Source organism: Lithobates pipiens, unplaced genomic scaffold (genome assembly GCF_037356315.1).
Source record: "Lithobates pipiens isolate NorthernLeopardFrog02 unplaced genomic scaffold, aLitPip1_a1.2 Scaffold_16, whole genome shotgun sequence".
NCBI lineage: Eukaryota > Metazoa > Chordata > Amphibia > Anura > Ranidae > Lithobates > Lithobates pipiens.
This window is the reverse complement of record NW_027507748.1, coordinates 393,351,092-393,374,601: the sequence shown is the minus strand read 5'-3', so window position 1 is coordinate 393,374,601 and position 23,510 is coordinate 393,351,092. Positions and strand designations below refer to the sequence as shown.

Here is a 23,510-nt window from a genome sequence, read left to right as displayed (position 1 = left end):
CCATGTGCCGATTTTTTTTTTTTTTTCCCCGCTCACAAGACATTTCTACACTTTTTGGTAGAAAATGTTCATTTCCAGTTTGTAGCTCTGCCTTCGGTCTAGCTACTGCACCTCAAGTGTTTACAAAGGTCCTGGCTCCATATTTAGCCAGGTTAAGGGCTCAAGGTAGTAGCCCATTATGTGTCACTTACCTGACACAGGTAAGTAGCCCATTATGTGTCATAGTAGCCCATTATGTGTTACTTACCTGACACAGGAGCCAGCGATGTCACCGCTGTCCCCTGTAGTACGTCCATCTTCTTCCAGGTATCGCTGCTTCGGCCACTCACAGCGCCGGAGCAGCAATGACGTCACTCCCATGCATGCGCACAGGACTCGCCACTAACGGCATATATCGACGTTAGCAGCGGCTTGCTGCTAACAGCGATAGTTTGCCTGCATGCCGCTGTCTATGGTGCATGCGCCGTAGACAGTTGTGCCTGTCTTTTAGTAAATATCTCCTAAACCTAGATATTTCTTGGACCTACAGTTAAGCCTTAATCTAGGCTTACCTGTAGGTCAAAGTGGTTTTGTAAGGGTTTACAACCACTTTAATACAAATATATTTTAGACAACTGTGCATTCCCAACCATGTGGTAACAGTTTGGGGAAGGCCGTTGTCTTTTCCAGCATGAATGTACCCCTGTGTACAATTCCAGCTCCATGAAGACATGGTTGGTGTGGATGAACTTGAGTGTCCTATTCAGAGCCCTGACCTCAACCCCACTGAACACCATTGGGAATTGAAAATTGTGATGACCAGGTGTCCACAGACCTTTGGCCATATAGAATATATCAGGTGCTCTAACTTCTAAAGTCTAAAATATCAGTTTGGGGTGGACTGATCCTTAAAGCTGAACTCCAGCTTTTGATAATTACATAATAACTGAGCGCCGATCAGATACTCTACTGTGTTCCTGGTATGAGACAGGAGGATAACCTGTAGGTAACATCAATATCTCCTAAACTTGCACAGTTTAGGAGATATTTACTGTATCTGCATGTGCTGACATCATTGGAACATGTGCACTGAAGAAATGGCCCAGTGGTGCCGTTTCTTCAGGGCCTGTGTCGTGACCGGCAGCTCCCATGCACGTGTGTGGGGGAGTGATGTTATTGCGGCTCTGGCCAATCACTTTGCTGGAGCCCGCAAACCCGGAAATGACTTTGAAAGACATGTTGCCAGTCACAGAGGTGTGCGGGGACCACTGCAACAGCTTCGATCTAAGGTAAGTATTTCATATTTTTTTCATATATATTCATATCATTTTTTTTTATTTTTTTTTTGTTTATAACCACTTTAAAAATAATCCTATTGCATTGCTTTTTTTTCAATGGAGCACACGACAAATGTGTTGCTCTGCAATTTTGAGGTGCGTTAGGTTCCATTTAAAATCAATGGCACTGCAACATGTGTTCTACGCTTTACCAAGCTCTACGGTAATGTGCTGGAAAAGAACGTGATTTTTACTGCGTGTTGCAAATCAGCCCCAGTAGGTGAATTTCCCTCATTCTGAGAAGATTTCCATGTACTTTCTGCTACGTCTCTGGAACAGGAAGTGCAGGGAAATCTCCTTCAAGGGGATCAAGACAGAATTTAAAACCCGACATTGCTTCTAACCCATTCACACTCTATTCTACAACCAGTAATAAGCAAAGATTTGGCTGGTCACCCTATAAAGTGAACATAGTTTGAGAATTTTTCTATGAAAATTAATACATAAAGATATGAAAGTTAACATTTACTGCCATTGTATTACTACTTCTGAAATTGTCTTCACTGTTCTTTCTCCTTACTAGATGGACACCATCTTTATTTAGGCATTATTCAGAGTCGCCACCTGCTTCTGGAACTAAAACAAGCCATACAACTATAGATTTCTCTTGTTCAATCTGCCATGTACACCCGACCAGACTTTCCAGCAGAAAAGGTCCGACGGTCTTCCCGACGTAGTAACGATGGACTTCCAACCGAACGTACTTGCCCACACACGAACAGAGCAAAGTCCGTTCGTTATGAACGTGATGACTTATGACGGGACTAGAAAAGGAAGATCAACAGCCAGTAGGCAATAGCTGCCCGTTGGACCGTTTGACCAGCAGACAGACGAACGGTTTTCCAAATAGAAATTGATTCCGTCGTATGGATTTGAAACATGTTCTATTTCTATGTCCGTCTGAATTTTTTAAGAAAAAAGTCAGATGAAGCCCACACACAATAGTAATATCAGACGGAATGATTCCGTCAGACCTTTTCTACCGTAAAGTTCGGTCTTGTGTTTTTTTCTTTTGTTCTTAATAGCATGAATGGAGGAACCTCTGCTTCTGGCTGTTTTGCATTTAGGCTGTACTGCTGCTTAAATACCCCAAACATGACTGCAACTAATAGGTCTAAATCAGAAATTGAATGGGGCTAAATTCAAGGCAGGTTTAGGATGCCAAAAACGTATGTTCTTTGCTATGTTTTCGCATAGCTTCATACAGCTCAGCAAACTACTGCTTCCTCTCCATGACCATCCAGCATACAATGCGTCTTCCACAACTACTTCTGTGTTCCCTCTAAATCTGTGACCTTCCATTAGATAAGCACCTGAACAACCGCAACATACAGGGATATGCAATGTAATATGGACATATAATTACACACTGCACACATAGGTTGGACTTGATGGACTTGTGTCTTTTTTCAACCTCACCTACTATGTAAAAGCCAATAATGTGATTGGGAAGTCTGTCTGTCTTCTCAGAGTTAAGACCCACTTAAAGGGGCTGTAAAGTCAGAAGGTTTTTTTTATCTTAATGCAATCTATGCATTAAGATAAAAACCTTCTGTGTCCCCATCTCTGTCCAGCGATATCCATGATCGTCTCAGCCATCTGAGATTCTCCCTCCTAATTGGCTGAAACACAGCAGTGGCACCATTGGCTCCCTCTGCTGTCAATCAAAGGCAATTAGCCAATCAGAAGAGATGGGGTGGGGCCAAACCGCAGCTTTGTGTCTGAATGGACACAGGGAGCTGTGGCTCAGGTGCCTTCATAACAAGCTGCCTGTTGTGGGGCCACTCAACAGGAGGGAGGGATCAGGAGCTCCAGCGAGGGACCCAAGAAGAGGAGGATCTGGGCTGTTCTGTGCAAATCCACTACACAGGGCAGGTAAGTATAACATGTTTGTTTAGAGATGGATTGAGGACAGTAAAAGAAGGGGAGGATCAGAAAAGACAGGATCAAATGGCCTTTTAACACAAAGCTCAGGATTAGCCCCTTAGAGTTCACAGTGAGTATAACAAACATAATTTACTACATACACAGACTGATTTTACTGTTGTGGGTTTAGTAACACTATAAAGGGCTGCTGGGAATCATTGTAAAGGAGTAAAACCGAATACATTTGTAAATGTGTTTTTGCTTGCATGAAAGAGGATTGTGGCTTGTTTTTGAGCACTACATGTGGGCAACACATGTTGCACTAGGTGTAATTGAAAAGTGTATCTTATTAAAGTTGCTGCTTTTTTACTTTTTATTCCAATTGGATGGGGATAAAAAATATTTACTGTATGTCATTTTAGTTTTTATGGCAATAAATAGTTATGTGAATTAAAACTACAATCAAAGGGAAAAGAGTTGAATAGCCAAGAAGGGATACACAATGCAAGCATTTGAGGGCAGTGACTTATTCTAATGTGACCTTACAGCATCAGATTCGTTTCTAAATAACTTCCAGGCCTGGGCTGGCAATGTGGAAGTTCCTGGGAATGTGTAATGTGTCAGGGCATAACCTGGGGCTGGTTTGAACTTCATGTGGGATGTTCAACCTTACTGTGCCCAGTTTTAGTGAAATACCTATGTCTATGTTCGAAGATAACAACATTTTATATTCGTTTTCCAGTTCTGAGTTAGTGAGGACTTTTTTTAACTGACTATTTTTGCCTCACTGAGCCCAGTAAGTTTACGTTTTTATTGGCAGAATTTTTTGGAAATGAAGAAACATGCTGTTATTGTGGCAGGTATACAGTTACTTCACCCCAGACCAATATTACAGTTATTTGTTGATTACAGCATTGTTGATTTATGCAACGCTTTACATCTAAATTGTACATTCACATCAGTCCCTGCCCTCAAGGAGCTTACAATCTAAGGTAACTCACATTCATATACTAGGGACAATTTACCTAGCAGCATTTCTTTAGGAGGAAGCCAGAATACATGAAGGAAAACCACACAGGCACAAGAAGAACATGCACACTCCAGGCAGGTAGTGTCTTATTTTTTAAATCCACAAATAGATTTTTATTGAATAGAACGCCAGGCATTACATGGTGCAGTTACATAGGTATACAGTTCATGAAAGACAGGAGTTTCAATCTTCATAGCATTACATGAATGGTGGTAAATGTATAGCCAACTCATCTAGCAAGTGACTGAGAAACATTGCATAACACCCTGAGTTCCAAGTTCTCTTGAAGAGGAAAACAATAAAGCAGAATAAGCAAAAAAGAAGAAAGGTAAAAATTAAAAAGAAAAGGTCAGTCCAACTTGTAGTAGACAGCCATTACAACGGCAAATCACTTCTGACAGGTCACCCATAGTCTCATATGGTCACCTGAAGTCAGTGTAGGAAACCACCTATCCCTTTAGTAACCTGTCTAGAGCCATCAGTGGGGGTGCCACCTCTGGAGAGTTCAACCAACTCTGCCAGATGCTTATACATTTTATTGGGAGATTTCCTATGATGGTAGGTATTTTTTTCCTCAGATGAGAATGGTGTTAACCATTTGAATACACTGTGCTTCCTTTGGGGCCTGAGCCGAAAAGCCAAAGTTGAGAAATCAGCTTCCTAGCTAGGTATAAGAGTCTCATGAGGGCAATGTACACCAGAGGGGGGTACAGTTCCTCCTCTAGACTTCCCAACACACATGTCAACGGGTCTACCGCCAGTTGAACCTGATATACATTATTCATTTTGGTGACAATTCTGTTCCAATATCACACCAACTTGGGGCATCTGCATAGCATATGGATAAGGTCACCCAGACGAGCCTGACATTTTGGACATATGCAAGTCTCTCATCTTCCCAATTTATGTAGCTGTACAGGTATATGGTATACTCTGTGCAATGTGCACCAATGGTCCCACTCCAAAAATCTGATCCCACCATTCCCCATCAATGGGACCAACATCTCGCTCCCACCCCTCCCTGCAGAGTAAAAGGCCAGGGGCTTGTACATGTGATAGTAGATGGGTATACATTCTAGAGATGATACCTTTTCTCTCAGGGTCAGTTTATATGGATTCCAGAAATGCAGAGTCCTCTAACTTCAAGTTAGATTGTCTGCACTGCCAACCCATGGCATGTTGTAGCGGTATATATTGACCCTGGGAATTTCCGGAGAAGTTGAAGATGCAGTTATTTGACAGAATCATCTAGCACTTGATTAAGGAATCTAATCCCCGCTCTTTCCCAGATCGGATGTTTAGCCACCTTAGCTAAATCTGTGTAAAAGCGGTTCTGCCAAATGGGCGTTTGGCGGAGAAATCCAGTCAGTCCTAATGTATTATTGACCCCTTTCCAGATTTTTATTAGCAGTTGAACTGTGGGACAATTAAATGGGACCTTAGGGAGGCCCATTTCCATATGGGATAGGGCAGTGTAGTCTGTATCAGGGCCAAGGAGTAGATCCCTAGTAGGGATGAGCTTCGTGTTCGAGTCGAACATACGTTCGACTCGAACATCGGCTGTTTGCCCATTCTGCGAATTCCGAACATTATGGGCCGTTCGCGCCAAATTCGTGTGGCGCTCACGGCCCACAATGCACTGCGTCATCACAGTGCATTGCTGGCTCATGATTGGCCAAGCATGCACTGTGACCCCGCATGCTTGGCCAATCACAGCGCCAGCAGCGAGGAGAGCCATGATTGGCCACAGGCAGGATGCCTGTGGCCAATCATAGCTCAGGCTGTGTAGTACACACCCCACACTATATAAGGCCGCCAGCGCGGCGGCCTTGTGTAGTGTGTTGGCGTCTGAAGCAGTTAGTGGGTGTTCTGTGTACCTTCAACACAGTACACACCGATCGTTATCGGCCGATTTTCGATCTTGCTCTTCTGTAGTGGTTGTTGTCTGCTTGCCCTGACCGCAGTATACACCGCTATATTCACCTCAACTATATAGCTAGTGATCTATCTTTTATAATAGAGCTTGCAGTCAGTAGTGTTAGGAGCTTGTGCGTGCTGTCTGCGTGCTCTGTACCCAGTACACACCGCTATATCCACCTACATAGCTCTTCTCTATTTGAGCCCACTTGCCATCTGCAGGAGTTATTGGAAGTTGTGTGTGCCTCCAGCACAGCACAGTATACATCTGTATATACCCCTTTATCTCTGGTGTTCTATAAAAAAGGCATCTGCAGGAGTTAGTGGGTGTTTTGTGCCTCCAGCACAATATACACCTGTATCTACCCTTTATTGCTGTTCTCTAATAGAGCCATCTGCAGGGCTTAGTGGGTGTTGTGTGACTCCATTACAGTATATCCCTTTATCTCTGGTGTTCTATAATAAAGGCATCTGCAGGAGTTAGTGGGTATTGTGTGCCTCCAGCACAATATACACTACCCAACTGCTGTTTTACCCAACTCCCTTCAGGCCATTAGCATGTCTGGAAGGCCAGCAAGGAGAGGCAGACAGGCGCAAGCCGATAAAAGAGGGCAAGCAGGCTCTGTGTCTAGAGACAACAGTGCTGGTCGTGGACGCGGTGCATTGTCATCAGCACGTGGCCATGGGACACGCTTGTCCTTCTTTTCGGCAGCTGGACATGTTGAACCGCAACATGCCAATGACTTGGTAGAGTGGATGACCAAGCCCTCTTCATCCTCCTCATCCTCTCTCACCCAGTCTCAGGGCACTAGCAAAGCAGCTGCTGAACTCTTTGAGCACAGTGTTGGGTACATGCTCCAGGAGGATGCCCAGTGTTTTGTAGCCTCTGATGATGACACTCAGCTAGAGGAAGGCAGTAGCGTGAATGCAGAGAGAGGGGATGCTCAAGAAGGACAGCAATCTGGCAGTCATGTTCCACAAGCTGCAGCATATTGCCAGGTTTGCTACAGCGATGAAGAGGGAGGGGATGATGAGGGCACTGACTCCATGTGGGTGCCTGGTAGGAGAGAGGAGGAGGAGGAGGCACATGTCCAACGAGGCAGGATGCCCTCCGGGGGCCAGCTTAGGGGCAGTACACCGACTTAATCACACCGCAGAGCTCCGCCTGTGCAGGGCGCTGCCTCTGCGCGTTATTCTAAAAGTTCTTTGGTGTGGGCCTTTTTTGAGACGAGTGCATCAGATCGCACCGCTGCTATTTGCAACATATGTCTCAAGCGTATCTCGCGTGGCCAAAACTTCAGCCGCTTGGGCACCACATGCTTGACCAGACATATGTTGACCTGCCATGCAGCTCGTTGGCAAGCGTACCTCAAAGACCCACACCAAAGAACAAAGCGGACCTCTCCTTGCTCCTCATCAGCTGGCATCTCCAACCCCACTAGACCTTCAGTCCTCTCTAAAACCTGCTCTGAGAGGAATGAAGGTGTAGAATTAGGTGTGTCACAGCCAAGTGCTTCCGGGCACTCTGCTAGCAGTACACCCACGTCCGATTATAGCAGGCAAATGTCCCTGCCCCAGCTGCTGGACCGGCGAAAGAAGTTCACTCCCAGCCATCCACATGCCCAGCGGTTGAATGCTAGCTTGGCTAAATTGCTAGCACTTCAACTGCTGCCTTTTCAGTTGGTAGACTCGGCCCCCTTCCGTGAGTTTGTACAATGTGCGGTTCCTCAGTGGCAGGTCCCCAAACGCCACTTTTTCTCACGGAAGGCGATTCCGGCTCTCTACCGGCATGTGGAAGGCAATGTCCTTGCCTCGCTGGACAGGGCGGTCAGCAGTAAGGTGCATATTACCGCTGACTCATGGTCCAGCAGGCATGGACAGGGACATTACCTGTCTTTCACGGCCCATTGGGTCACTCTTCTGGCAGCTGGGAAGGATGCAGGACAAGGTGCAGTAGTGTTGGAGATTGTTCCGCCACCACGCCTCCAAAATGCTACTATTGGTTGTGACACACCTCTCTCCTCCACCCCCTCCTCTTCTTCTTCCTCCATAACCTCTTCCAGTGCTCTGTCCTCAGAACCAGCGGTGCTCCGTAGGCGTTCCAGGGGCTACGCAAGTACGCAGGCAAAACAATGCCATGCCGTGCTTGCGCTGGTTTGTTTGGGGGACAGGAGCCACACTGGGGCGGATGTTTTGTCAGCTCTGCAGGGGCAGGCCGAGAGGTGGTTGACGCCACGCCAGCTTAAGCCAGGAATGGTGGTTTGCGACAATGGCAGCAACCTCCTCTCCGCCCTCCGACAGGGACAACTGACCCATGTGCCCTGTGTAGCTCACGTCCTTAACCTGGTGGTGCAGCGGTTCTTGGGCAGGTACCCCGGCTTACAGGATGTCCTGAAGCAGGCCAGAAAAGTCTGTGTGCATTTCCGCCGATCATTTAATGCCTGTGCTCGGCTGGCTGAGCTCCAAAAGGAGTTGAACCTGCCCAAGAACTGCCTTATATGTGACATGCCCACCAGGTGGAACTCAACGTTGGCCATGCTGCAGCGGCTGCACACGCAGCAGAGGGCCATTAATAAGTACCTGTGCGACTACGGCACCAGGACAGGGTCAGGGGAGCTCGGTTTTTTCTCACCACGCCAGTGGGGCATGATCAGGATGCATGCACTGTCCTGTCACCGTTTGAGGAGGCCACAAGGATGGTGAGCAGTGACAGTGCATGCATCAGTGACACTGCGTGGAATAATGGACAGGGCACTTGAGGCAGAACAGAGGCAGGAAGAGGAGGACTTCCTTGCCTCTCAAGGCCCCCTTTATCCAGACAGTGTTCCTGCTGTGCCACCCATCACACAGGAAGAGGATGAGGAGGAGAAAAGAGGAGGAGGATGATTGTGTCAGCATGGAGGTGGAGGCTGGCACTCAGCATCAGCAGCAGCAGTCTTGTAGGGATGATTTACAGTCCCAAGAAACACGTGGACTTGTACGTGGCTGGGAGGAGGTAGCTGCGGATCATGTTGTCCTTAGTGACCCAGAGGACTCCGGACCGAATGCCTCAGCTAACCTACGCTGCATGGCCTCCCTGATCCTGCAAAGCCTGTGGAAGGATCCTCGTATTCTTCGGATCAAGGAGAGGGACCATTACTGGCTGGCCACTCTCCTTGATCCACGGTACAAGGGTAAGGTTGCCGACCTTATATTGCCATCGCAGAGGGAGCAGAGGATGAGACATCTCCGGGAGGCCTTGCAGAAAGGTCTGTGCAATGCGTTCCCAGAGACTGGGAGGTTACAAACTCCTGGTCCTGGACAATGTGTTGCTGAGGCATCGGTCAGAAGGAGCGGTGGAGAAGGTGGCCGTCTGATGCTTTCAGACAATTTTTTAGTCCGCAGCCCCAAGGTATGATCGGTTCAGCAACCATCGCCAGCGTCTGATATACATGGTGCAGGAATACCTAGGGGCAAGGTCAGACTTGGACACCTTTCCCACCGAAAATCCTCTGGCTTACTGGGTCTTGAGGATGGATCACTGGCCAGAGCTTGCACAGTATGCAATTGAGCTACTGGCCTGTCCTGCATCCAGCGTTCTTTCGGAACGCACCTTCAGTGCTGCTGGTGGCTTTGTTACCGATCACAGGGTGCGCCTGTCCACCGAATCAGTTGATCGACTGACCTTCATCAAGATGAATCAGTCTTGGATCACCCACAGCTACCAAGCACCTGAAGCTGATGTAACCGAATAATTTTTTTTGAAATATCACATCCCTTCAAGACTGCCTATGCTGATGCTGAGTGACTGTCCTGTTATGTTGATTGTCTATCCTCTTCCTCCTCCGCTGATATGTTGGAAGAACATTTCTGGTTCTGGGTGATGCCATCAGCCCAATTTTTCTGCCCCTGTTTAACAGGGGCGTTTAATTACAATTTTTGATGCAATGCTTTTGCAGCAGGGCTAATTCCTGCAATAAAAATAGAGTATATGGGAGAGGTTGCAGTGTCATGGCACCAGCACCAGTGCCTAAGGCCCAATTTTTCTGCCCCTGTTTAACAGGGGCGTTTAATTACAATTTTTGATGCAATGCTTTGCAGCAGGGCTAATTCCTGCAATAAAACAAGAGTATATGGGAGAGGTTGCAGTGTGGTGGCACCAGCACCAGTGCCTAAGGCCCAATTTTTCTGACTCTGTTTAACAGGGGCGTTTAATTACAATTTTTTATGCAATGCTTTGCAGCAGGGCTAATTCCTGCAATAAAACAAGAGTATATGGGAGAGGTTGCAGTATGGTGGCACCAGCACCAGTGCCTAAGGCCCAATTTTTCTGCCCCTGTTTAACAGGGACATGTAATTACAATTCTTGATATAATATTTCACAGGAGGGCCCGTTCCTGTGCCCACCCAGAGTAACTGTGAGGACTTATAGTGTTGTGGCACCAGCACCACAACCACCAAAGGTCAATTTTTCTACCACTGTTCAACAATGGCATGTAATTACAATTCTTGATATAATCGTTCACAGCAGGGTGCTCCAGCACCCACCAAGAGTCACTTTGAGGGCTTACAATGTTATGGCAAAACCAACACCTTGTTCCGCCATTTCTGCAGAGCATATAGGGCAGGCCCCTACTTTCAAACATCCAACTTACAAACATCTCCTACTTGCAAACGGAAGGAGACAACAGCAAGTGAGATGAAAAAAGACGGACAGCAAAACAAATTATACAGGGGTGATAACCCTTCCCTATGTTTTCCAAAAAGCTTAAAAATAGTTTTTTTGACTGGAGCTACAGTTTAAAAATGTACCAGTTGAAAATTACAAACAGATTCAACTTAACACAACAAACCTACACAGTCCCTGTCTTGTTTGCACCGCCTTTATACTGCTGTTCTGAGTATATAGGGCCTGGGGGCCACACGCATTTCCTTTTTTTAATATGGGTACTGGATTCCCCTTAATATGCGTACAAGACCCAAAGGGGCTGGTAATGGGCAGGGAGGGCTACCCATGCCATTTTTCTCAATGATTTTCAACCATATTGCAGGAACCAGATATAACATTAAAACCGCAAGCACTTTTAAATGATGTTATTTCCATTTAATGTCATTTTGTGCAGGGACTGTTCTAAACACGGGAAACAGGTGGCACTTCACTGGCATACTACAGACACCCCCCAGGCACCATATTTAAAGGAATATTTCACTTTTTTTTTTCACTTTAATCGTCATTAAAATTAGTGCTCCTGCCAAAACGGCCATTTTTAAAAACATTTTAGGCATTGACCCATGTCCCCTGGGGCAGGAGCCAGGTCCCCAAACCCTTTTTAGGACAGTATCTTGCATATTAGCCGTTAAAATTAGCACTTTTAATTTCGAATGTTCGGGTCCCATAGACTTCAATGGGGTTCTAAAGTTCGTACGAATTTGGGGTCCATTCGAAAGTTCTGGTGCGAACCGAACCAGGGGGGTGTTCGGCTCATCCCTAATCCCTAGAAGAGTCTGTAGCCGTCGCAAGATCTCAACCTGTAAAGTGTTGTAATTGGGCTGCAAAGTAGTACATTTGTGGGTGCGGAACAGCTATTCCACCCTGATCTTTGGGAAGCTGCAGAGTGGCAAGCTTAATGTGCGCCACTCCACCTCTCTAGATCAGAGCGCAGAGTCTATATGCCGCAAAAAATCCAATGTGGTATCCAGATCGGGGCATTGTGCAAGATGTACAGTAGTTGCGGGGGCCCAAATCATCTTTATGAGATTTACACGTCCAGGTACTGACAGTGGTAACCTACACCAACTGACATGTTTGTGCTGGAACTTTTGAAGTATTGGATTCAACTATACCCAAATATCTGAATGAAGTGACTACTTGTATGTGAGATAAATCTCCTGGCAGGGGTGCAAGAAGAGGATCCAATGGCTAAGGAGCCGACGTGTCATTTTATGGCAAAGCCAGACAGCTGCCTAAACTGATCGATTAGGCACATCACTGCCCTCAAGGAGTCCTCAGTATTTCCCAGGTACAGCAGAGTGTCGTCTGCGTACAGGGAGATTTTTTCCTCCCTCTGTCTCCTATGAAAACCCTCCATGTTGGGGGAGGCTTGTACCATAGCTGCCAGGGGTTCCAATGCAAGGGCAAACAGCAGGGGTGACAATGGGCACCCCTGCTGTGTCCCACAAAACAGAAGAAAAGGCTCAGAAAAGATATTGTTAATCCTTATCCTCATCTTTGGGTCAGCATATAGAAGTGGCACCCAAGATATGAATCTGTCACCTAGACCGAATCGACACAGAACCTCCCACAAATGGTTCCATTTCATGCTGTCAAAAGTGTTGGCAGCATCGAGGGAAAAAATAACCCTGTTGCCCGGGTTAGCTATGGGGATTTGAGTGTTTAGGATCAATCTGCGGATGTTTAGATGGGGTAGAAATGAAGCCAGACTGGTTGTGATGGACCAAGTCTGCCACAATTCCTGACATTCTAGTGGTCAACACCCGTGCTAGTAGTTTGACGTCTGCGTTGAGCAGTGAGATAGACCTATAGGACTCAGGCTGTAGTGTATCCTTGCCAGTCTTTGGGATAACTACTATGATGGGCTCATTCATAGAGGCAGGTAAGCCACCATCCTGAATGGAAACATTTAGGGTTTTTAGCAGGGCGGGCAGAAGAGTATCCCTGTATTTTCTGTACGTTTCCATGGGCAGGCCACCAGCTCCCGGTGATTTATTATTGGCCATCTGCTGCTTTATTATGTGCCACTGCTAAAGATAGTTCCTCAAGTGTTAATGGGTCATTAAGTGCAGCAAGGCCCTGCCTTGCTATACGTGGTAGTGAGCACTGGTCTAAAAAATTACCCAGCTCCTCTTGTGTGGGATGCACTTTAGATGTGTACAAATCCTGGAATAAATTTGAAAATACTTCGGGAATTTGGGTCTGGTCAGCAACCGTTTCCACCTCTACATTGCCAAGGGCCTCTATATGGGTCATTACCTGCTGGGCTTTAGCTATCATTGCTAGCAAATGTCCTGTGTTTACCCCCTCATTAAATCATTTTTGCTGCAGGAAGAATCTCTTGTTCTCCGCCACAGTAGTGGAAATCCTGTGATCTATGCTCAGACAATGAGGTGGGGGCAGCTACATATGACTCTTCTTTCTTGGCCGCTTCACACATTACCAGGTTCTCCCACTCTTTGGTTTTAGTTTTAATAGCAGTAATCTGTGTGATAATTAAACCCCTCAGATGAGCCTTCAGGGCATCCCAAACCACTGTAGATTTTGTTGTGCACTGATTAAAGTGCAGGAACTCCGTAAGAGCTTTGGGGATGGGATCATTTTCTGGAAAAATTGTAAACCAGAAGGGGTTGATCTTCCACATCCTATGCTGATGGCTAGGAGAGACAGCTATGCAAGCACATAGGGGAGAGTGGTCCGAGGGATTGCGTGGAGCATACAGCACAGAGTCAGTCAGCTGATGTGCCAAGTTGTTATACCGCATACACACGACCGGTTTTTCCGTCAGATGGAGTTCCACTGAAACGGACCTACACGCGATCACACCAAAGTCCAATAGTTTAGAACGCAGTGACGTACAACACGTACAAAGGAACTAGTAAAAATGAAGTTCAATAGCCAGTTGCCAAAAGCTGCCCTTGCGTAGTTTTTGGTCCGTCGGAACAGCATACAGACAAACCGTTTTCCAGATTAGGAATTGATTCCATCGGAAAGATTTAAAGCATGTTCTATTTCTTGGTCCATCAGAATTTTCGAAAAAAAAAAAGTCAGCTGAAGCCCATACACAATCGGAATATCTGATGAAATGATTCCATCTGACTTTTTCTGCCAGAAAGTCCTACCGTGTGTACGCGGCATAACCCAGACATAGGTCTATGCGAGAGAGGCATTTGTAGGACGCTGAGTAACAAGAAAAGCAGAGCACATTAGGAAACTGGTCCTTCCACACATCTCGCAGGCCTATTTCTGTAAGGAACCGGGCAAAGGGGGTGGGGCCCCCCGGCTGGGGATTGCCACTCGCTCTGGGTGAAAATGTATTCATATGCCTATCCATAATATTGCTAAAATCACCCAACACCCAAACAGGGATGTTAGAGTAGGGCCCCTTTCACACTGACGGACCGTTCAGGTCCGCCTGTCAGTTTTGACAGCGATCCTGAATGGGCACTCCATGCTAGTCTATGGAACGACGGATGTCAGCAGTGACATGTCCGCTGACATCCGACCTGGTCCGATCCGCCAAAAGCAGACGGATGGCCCTACATCCAGATCCGTCGCTGGCGATCATCCGATCTCTCCATAGAATCCAGTGGCGCTCGACAAGCCCCTCCCCGCTCAGTGAGCAGAGAGGGACCTGTCATCCGCTGGCTCAGCGGAGATCTCCCGATAAGCCGGCAGACAGAGGCAGACTCTGTGCAAGCGGAACCACCTTGTCTGAATGAGGCCTAAAAGGCTATACATTGTACTAGACTTTTCAGGCTGTCAAAGGAGAAGAGTGGAGGGATGTAGATATTTGCAACAATACATGCCAGTTTGCATAGTAAAAAAAATGTGCCATCCCTGATCATCAATCAGGGAGTGCAGTAACTGAAAGGGAGACAGCATGCAAAATGAGTATGCTGACACCCCTTCAGTAAGCTGTGTGAGTGGAGTGAAACTAGGTTGGATAGCTGCGGCTTTTAAGTGTGGATATAGATTTAGCTTGTAAGTGTGTTTCCTGTAAGCACACCACAGCAGATTTGTTTGCCTATTCACTGCGGAAAAAAATGTCACCCGTTTCACTCTATCACCCAGCCCCCTCACATTCCACGAAATCAAAGTACACACATTAGACATATAACAACAAACTGGTGAGCAATTTGTAGGGACATTTTCAGGTGCAGGAAGTCATCAGGGGGACTTCCCACATCTCCACTTAATATCTGGAAAAAGGGTTCCCCAGACTAAGTCCAGGTAAATGGGTAGCATTGTCTGCCACAAAAAAGTATTCCCAGTTGGACAAACAAAAAAAGAACAAAACGTTCACCCTGCAACCAGCAAGAAAAACATTAGGTAACCAAAACGGGAAAAGAAAGGTAAAGAAGGTTTTTGTATACTTTAAGCAAGTAAGGAGCTCGGTAACATATAGCATGTCCATGCAGGACGATGTTAGTGGGGGCCCCAAGTCTCAGTTCAACTCTTATTCAAGGGAACATGTGAGTCCAAGTCATTGGTGAAATGTAGTGCAAGCAAGTTATGTCTGCCTCTCCACCTGAAAGGAAGGATTAAGAGAAAAAAAAAAGGGAGTAACATGCTCATATCTACTCCTATGGTATCATCATTCAGCAGTAGTAGGAAGTACAAGGTCAAACACAATTAGGCCCAGGACCGTCTTTAATTTTGATTGGGCCCTGGGCAAACATTTTCTTGGGGGCCCCCCTCCATTCTGAGACATACAAAAAATAGCAGGTAGACTCAAAATCAGTTTACTGCAGCAGATCACGCAGTGATTGCAATTGTTTGCCAGAGGTTATCCTTACTGCTCGCTGGCTGGTTGCTAGAGGTTACAACACATAATTTCTGCTTGCCGATTGGTTGCTAAAGGTTAATGCACATCATTACCACTTACTGATTGGCTGTTAGAGAATAAAGCTGATCACTACTGTTCGCTGATTGGTTGCTACAGGTAGATGTACATCATTACCTCTCACTGAGCAGTGGAGCAATCCTAAATAATTGAGCAAGTAAAGGGGCACATTAATACACATACTACAGGAGAGGTTCAGAGACTGCAGACATACTGCAGGAGACAATCAGAGACTGCGGACATACTGCAGGAAACAATCAGAGACTGGGGACATACTGCAGGAGACAGAGACTGCGGACATACTGCAGGAGACAATCAGAGACTGGGGACATACTACAGGAGACAATCAGAGACTGCGGACATACTGCAGGAGATTACCAAAGACTGGGGACATACTGCAAGAGACAATCAGAGACTGGCGACATACTGCAGGAGACAATCAGAGACTGGGGACATACTACAGGAGACAATCAGAGACTGTGAACATACTGCAGGAGACAATCAGAGACTGCGGACATACTGCAGGAGACAATCAGAGACTGCGGACATACTGCAGGAGACAATCAGAGACTGTGGACATACTGCAGGAGACAATCAGAGACTGCGGACATACTACAGGAGACAAAGACTGCGGACATACTGCAGGAGACAATAAGAGACTGCGGACATACTGCAGGAGACAATCAGAGACTGCGGACATACTGCAGGAGACAATCAGAGACTGCGGACATACTGCAGGAGACAATCAGAGACTGCGGACATACTACAGGAGACAATCAGTGACTGTGGACATACTACAGGAGACAATCAGAAACTGCGGACATACTGCAGGAGACAATCAGAGACTGCGGACATACTGCAGAAGACAATCAGAGACTGCGGACATACTGCAGGAGACAATCAGAGACTGCGGACATACTGCAGGAGACAATCAGAAACTGCGGACATACTGCAGGAGAAAATCAGAGACTGCGGACATACTGCAGAAGACAATCAGAGACTGCGGACATACTGCAGGAGACAATCAGAGACTGCGGACATACTACAGGAGACAATCAAAGACTGCGGACATACTGCAGGAGACAATAAGAGACTGCGGACATACTGCAGGAGACAATCAGAGACTGCGGACATACTGCAGGAGACAATCAGAGACTGCGGACATACTGCAGGAGACAATCAGAGACTGCGGACATACTACAGGAGACAATCAGTGACTGCGGACATACTACAGGAGACAATCAAAGACTGCGGACATACTGCAGGAGACAATCAGAGACTGCGGACATGCTACAGGTGATGGTCAGAGAACTTTCAGCAATGCACAGCTTGACAGTTGAATAACACAGCTCAGGGTTTAAGCAGTCAGGCATTTTATGGGTGCAAGGACATACCTGGGCAGCCAAACTCACTACATACATTTAGAGGTATGTGGGCGGGGCTTCCATTCTCTGATCTCACTACAACAGCCGGGAGCTCCACTGATGCTTTGTAGGGGGGCCCCGTTACCCGTGAATTGGGGCCCTGATGAAGGTTTTGCAGAATGCACAGAGGACACGGGAGGCTGTATTCCCGCGCTAGCCAACTGAGAGGGGGCGGGGCCAGGAGCTCCACTGATGCTCTGACCCCGCCCCGTGCAGCCTGTATGCTCGGAACAGAGCAGCTGTATTGAGAGCCAGTGATCGGAGTGGGAGCGTCAGTGGAGCCCCCGCCCCCTCTCAGCTGGCTAGCACGGGAATACAGCCTCCCGTGTCCTCTGTGCACTCTGCAAAACCTTCATTGGGGCCCCAATTCGCAGGTAGCAGTGCGGACCCCCCTACAAACATTGTGCCCAGGGCAGGTGCCCCGTTTGCCCTGCGCTAAAGACGGCCCTGATTAGGCCATGGGTGCTAGTGCTTTTTTAAGGGTGTGCTCCATATGATCCAGCCAATTGGACATATTAGCAGGGGTATCAAAATAAATTGCGTCTCGCCGTTTGCTGCGATTCTGAGCTTGGCAGGGTACAACATAGCATATGTGACATCATATTTGTAGAGACGTTTCTTCACTTAGGTAAACCTGGCCCTGCAGGGCTGTAAGTCAGCAGAAAAATCAAGGAAGGATGATATGCGAACATTATCCATTTTCATAAGGGCTCCTCTGGTTCTGGTCTGATACAATATAGCATCCCAGTCCTTGAAGTTAACTATTTTAAATAGGAGGCTCAGGCAGGTAGTGTCTTGGTTGGGATTTGAACTGATGATGACTAATACTTAGCACTTAGCCATGGTGGGAGGAACATACCTCCCTGGGTTATGTGCTCTGTCCTCTTGCCACAGAGTCTCACTCTTCCAGCTACATTCTTCATGCCATCAATAAAATACAAACTAATCATTAGGAGCCACCTTGAAACAGTGACAATAATGAGTACCACCAAAGTGGACTTTAAAGGCATTAATATCTATAGCAAAAGTATTAGACATAACTGAAGTATAACAAAGTTATTTATTTTACTAAACATGTTAAAAGCATGATGATTTAAGGCAACAAATGGATATATGGAATGTATACAAATCTGTATGTAGGACAAGGACACCGATATTGCAGCACAAAGTGTAATGTGATCTTTCACCCAACGTTTCAGATAAATTCTTTCCACAGGGGTGTTCTTCAGGAAACATACATGTGCATCTATGACATTGAAAAAACATGTGCTGTCAATAGACATTATTTCTGAAAAGTGCATATATTCTTGTAAACTATTTTTAGATATATTATATTATATTAGATGCACTTACATGTACCGTGGTGGTGTTACAGATAAAACATTCCGTGTTTGTATTTAAAACAAGAGGGAGAGCTGTATCTCATAAAGAGATTTGAATAACCACCAGAGGATAGTATTCTCTGTGTTGGAAGAACAAGTCAAGAAGCCGGGAATGACGGGCCTTCTCCCCTCCCAATAGGAGAGATCCTTCTAGACAGAGCAGACAAAAGCACTGAGGCCAAACAGTTGGAAGGACGGCCTATAATTGAAAATAAATATAAAAGGATATCAATAAATACCCATGACTAATTGGTCATGATTATAATACAAAGAATAAAAAAAAAATGATACCATAGGGCAGGGCTATGCAATTAGTGGACCTCCAGCTGTTGCAAAACTACAAGTCCCATCATGCCTCTGGGTGTCATGCTTGTGGCTGTCAGAGTCTTGCTATGCCTCATGGGAGTTGAAGTTCTGCAACAGCTGGAGGTCCGCTAATTGCATATCCCTGCCATAGGGTTACTACCTGAGTGATGTTCCAATCCAAAATTCGGACAGAAACGTTTATACAATCATATAAACCTCCAGTATCTATGTAATAGACTAGGACTAAGATAGACTAAGACTAAGTATCTATGTAATAGAATGGACTAAGATAAATATCTGCATCTATATAGTAGCTAGTTATAATCCAAAATATACCCAAAGTGCTAAATATATGCAGACCAATTTCCTATGTCTGCTAAAGCTTTAGTTCAAAGATTTAAACTAGATTATTACCTTGAAAGGGGGATTTAGAAGACATACAGCATCCAGACATCCAGCTACTGCGTAGCGGATGCCATAAATGAGCTGCTGTGTGGATTATAACTAGTGGCTAATTGCATCATTAACACAGCTGACTGGGCTGTGGACCACACCACTCCGACCACCCATGTGACGTCAGCGCGGCAAAACGGCAAGTTGCGCGTGCAGCCCACCGACACACACAGCCTCACCAGCGGACTGTGCAGTGGCAAGATGAAGGAGAAGCGAGCAGGAAGCTCGATGTACTCCAGATATCCACCGCAGGTTGAAAAACCTATAGGCGGCTTTGTGTGTCGAGTGATTGTGTGCCTATTCAAGGAGAAAACCAAGAAGGGGGAGGAAAAACCCCGCTGCCACCAGCAACCCGATATTGTGTGGTGCTACAAAAAAAGATATAGTATATATTGAGAATAAATACCTCCATTATAAATCCAAACTTAATAACAGTTTGTTGCCCCCTAGAGGATATGATAAAATATGAGATGAAAATAGTTTATATATATCTCTTTGTCTTTTAGAAAAAAAACAAAGGTATACAGGGGTTAGTGTATATAAATAAGAACTTGTTATATATATATATTGTCATGGTTATGCACTAGAGTTTGTCTGCTTACCTGTTTCCATGTGTTCATCTCTAGAGACCAGCCGACCCTCACCTGACTGCTTTTGTAATCCATCCTCTGGCATGACTCCACCCTAGCTCCTATCAGAGAACTCTATATTAACCTGTGCACTGCAGGCCAACCCTGCTGATCAACCATTGTGTATTCCTTTGTGTGTTTAGCTTCCTGTTACCTGCCGTGTGCTCTTCTGTTGTTCCGTTACCGACTTTGGCGTGTCCTTGACTATCCCTGTTTGCCTGTGGTCCTTTTCTTGATGCCCAGTTCATCTTTAAGGGTCTGGGGGACCCTGCTCAGGCTCCTGATCTTCTCATGCCCTTACCCATTCCTAAAAAGCCTTTAGTCCTCAAGTCCTCTCGTCCTCTCCCTACCTCGGTTCCAGTCTCTGAGGATAATCTAAAATACAAGGTTAGTCAAGTTTTGGATTCCCGTCTCCGTAAAGACATTCTTCAGTACCTCGTACATTGGAAAGGGTTGGGCCCTGAGGAGAGGTCTTGGATCACTGCATCTGAGGTCTTTGCTCCTAGTCTGTTGAGGAGGTTCCATCTGGAGTTTCCCTTTAAGCCTGGACCCAGGCGGGGGAGGGGGAGGCCTCGTAAGAGGGAGGGTACTGTCATGGTTATGCAATAGAGTTTGTCTGCTTACCTGTTTCCATGTGTTCATCTCTAGAGATCAGCCGACCCTCACATGACTGCTTTTGTAATCCATCTTCTGGCATGACTCCACCCTAGCTCCTATCAGAGAACTCTATATTAACCTGTGCACTGCAGGCCAACCCTGCTGATCAACCATTGTGTATTCCTTTGTGTGTTTAGCTTCCTGTTACCTGCCGTGTGCTCTTCTGTTGTTCCGTTACCGACTTTGGCGTGCCCTTGACTATCCCAGTTTGCCTGTGATCCTGACCTATTGGCATGTCCCTGACTATTCCTGTCTGCTTGTGGCCCCGACCTTGGCTTTATCCTTCACTATCCCTATCCTCCTGTTGCCTACTGTGGGTGCGAGCTGGGGGACGCTGGGGGTCGCGACCTGGAGCCAGTTGCAGCCAAGTCCATACTCACCACTAGAGGCTCTGGTGAACACCTGCTGGCTCTTAGACTCCGCGCCCCAGGGAATCTTACGCTCTAACCTCGGTGGGATCTGTCTCCCATCTGCAGCAGTCAGCCTTAGGGTCCACAACCTTGCGATGCACTCCTGATCCCTACGGTGTGCATCGGTCACCTCGCCTCAAGGTGACCTGACATATATATGTATGTATAACTAAATTTTAATAGTATTTTCAGGATTATCAGGATAATTGTTTGCCCCTATTGAATAAAATTAAACAAGATTTAAGAGGACACCCTGCACATAGACTGTCATGGTTCGGCTGGACAAGTGTCATCAAAAGGATGACTCTCCTGAAAGCCTTGTATATTTTCCAGTGTCTCACGATAAATATCCCCATGGCCTATTTTAAAACCCTTAGATTGATATTACAAAAGTTTATATGGAATAACAGAGGCAATCGTATTGCCTACAAAATTTTGAGTAGATCAAAGGAAAGGGGGGATTATTCCTTCCAGATTTGCAAAAATATCATGCAGTGGCAGTATTGCGGAGAGTCATGGACTGGGTGCACGCTTCTCCATATAAAAAATGGGTGTCGTTAGAGGCAGAGCTGAGTAAATTAGCCCTGAGTGAGATTATTTGGATTCCAAGGCAGTATAGAGGTTCCTCTAGAGAATTGGCCCCAATTACAATAGAAACACTGAGAGTATGGGATAAACGTTTTAAAAATAAATTTTTGCAGCAAAATAGTCCTATGATGCCGTTGACAGGTAATAATTATTTCCCTCCAGGTAAGGATAATAAATTGTTCTTAAAATTGACCTACTCGGATTATCTGAGGTTGAAGGACGTCCTGAATGGAAATGCCCTCTGTTCACTATTGGAACTGCAAGGAAAATATGAGGTAACATCATGGGATACATGGAGATATAGACAACTTCAACATTTTGTAGAATCTCTTCCCGAAACCCCTTCCCTCAGTTGGTGGGCTAAATTCATGTGGAATAAATAGATAAGGGATTTCCAGTGTATATAGGATGTTGATGACACACCAAAATGAGGAATCCTTGTGTTCCTTGGAGGGGTGGGGACTGGAACTGAATCAGTTATTGCCTGAAACAATGAAAAGTAAAGTTTTTGACTATGTTCACTCATCTTCAATGGACACGAGGATGAATTAAACCATTAATTAAATGGTTTTATGTTCCAATAAATTTGTATAAAATCAGGTCAGACCTGTCCCCTTTATGTTGGAGGGAATGTGGGGAGGATGGAATGCATGCACATCTATGGTGGCAGTGTCCCTTTATTCAACCCTATTGGAGGGAAGTAGTGGACTGGTTAAAGAAAATCAGTGGGAATGAAATTGGATTTGATCCTTGGCAATGCTTGTTCCATGCAACGGGGATGCAGAGGAAGAAATATAGAGCACTAGAGTACTAGTTTGCTAGTACTATAGAAATATAGAGCAGCAATTACAAGGCATTAATTCTGAAACAATGGAAATCAAAGGTAGTCCTGACAATAAAGGATTGCTTTAGGGCGGTAAATAAATTAAAGTTAATGGAAAAAGTAATACATATGCAAAATAATTTCGAAACAAAATTTGCTAGTACTTGGAGGAGCTGGTTGGAATTTAGACAAACCCAGGTTTATGTGAACTATATGGGAAGTAATTAGGTGTTCTGCCATTCCCTGACTTTGCCCCCCCCCCCCTTTTTTTTCTTTTTGGTGTTACACAGTACCTTGGTACACTTTATTGGAGAAATTCTCGATGGAAGTAAAAATTGAGCGTTTCTCCTCTTTATAAATTAATAAAAGGGAATTGGAAAATGCGCGCGGGGGCTTTTCCCTTATTATATATTTTTTTGTTTTTTTTGTTTTTTCTCACAAGGAAACTGTACTTTTTAGAGGGAAAATTTTTAATAGGTGGTAAAAGTAGGATAATTTATGCTTTATTTAGATAAGAAGGAATGTCATTAAGAGAATTCCATATTATAGTTACGGAACAAAGGTAGGACACTGTTGGTATATAGTAATTAGGTACATTTTTATTGGAGTAGTTCTTAACGGAAGTAAAAATCGATAATTTCTCCTCTTTATAAATTTATAAATTTATAAAAAGGGTTTTGGGAAAATCACAGCGTTTTTTATTTTTTTTGTGTGTGCGTGTTGTTCTAATGTGGGAGTGGGGGGGACTGCGTGGCGTGGGACGATGGTATACCTTTTAACATGGTGGAACACCCCTAATATGATGGAGTTTATTATGAGATAGGTCCATGTTTATGTTGATTGTGTTTTATGTTTTGTTTACTATGAATGTTTTGTATACGCTTGTATATATTTATATGGAATTGAAATTAAATGGAATATTTCTATATGTATAAAAATGTAATAAAAATGATTGAAAACATTTAAAAAAAAAAAAGTATTTTACGGGTAAGGTTCCATAGATAGCGAACACGTGAGCATATTAGAAGAGCAGAGATAAACAGTGTAAATAGAAGGATTATCATCTAGTAGTGAGATGCCCAATCCCTACATTTCCATGCCTCCAGATAAAAAACCCTCTAAGAAGGGTTTAAAACATATAGCTTCATTAAG

At 45.3% G+C, this 23,510-nt stretch overlaps 1 long non-coding RNA gene across 3 annotated transcripts in view; it reads left to right on the top strand.

Moving 5' to 3' along the window:
* LOC143983058 (uncharacterized) overlaps positions 1-23,510 on the top strand; it is a 222,225-nt gene that overhangs the window by 178,802 nt on the left and 19,913 nt on the right. The window contains exon 5 of one of the 3 annotated variants that reach the window (XR_013274559.1): positions 1,840-3,577. The exons of the other annotated variants lie outside the window; for them this stretch is intronic. This is a non-coding gene — a long non-coding RNA (uncharacterized LOC143983058). Of the gene's footprint in view, positions 1-1,839; positions 3,578-23,510 lie in introns of those variants that run through there. 3 annotated transcript variants of the gene reach the window in all.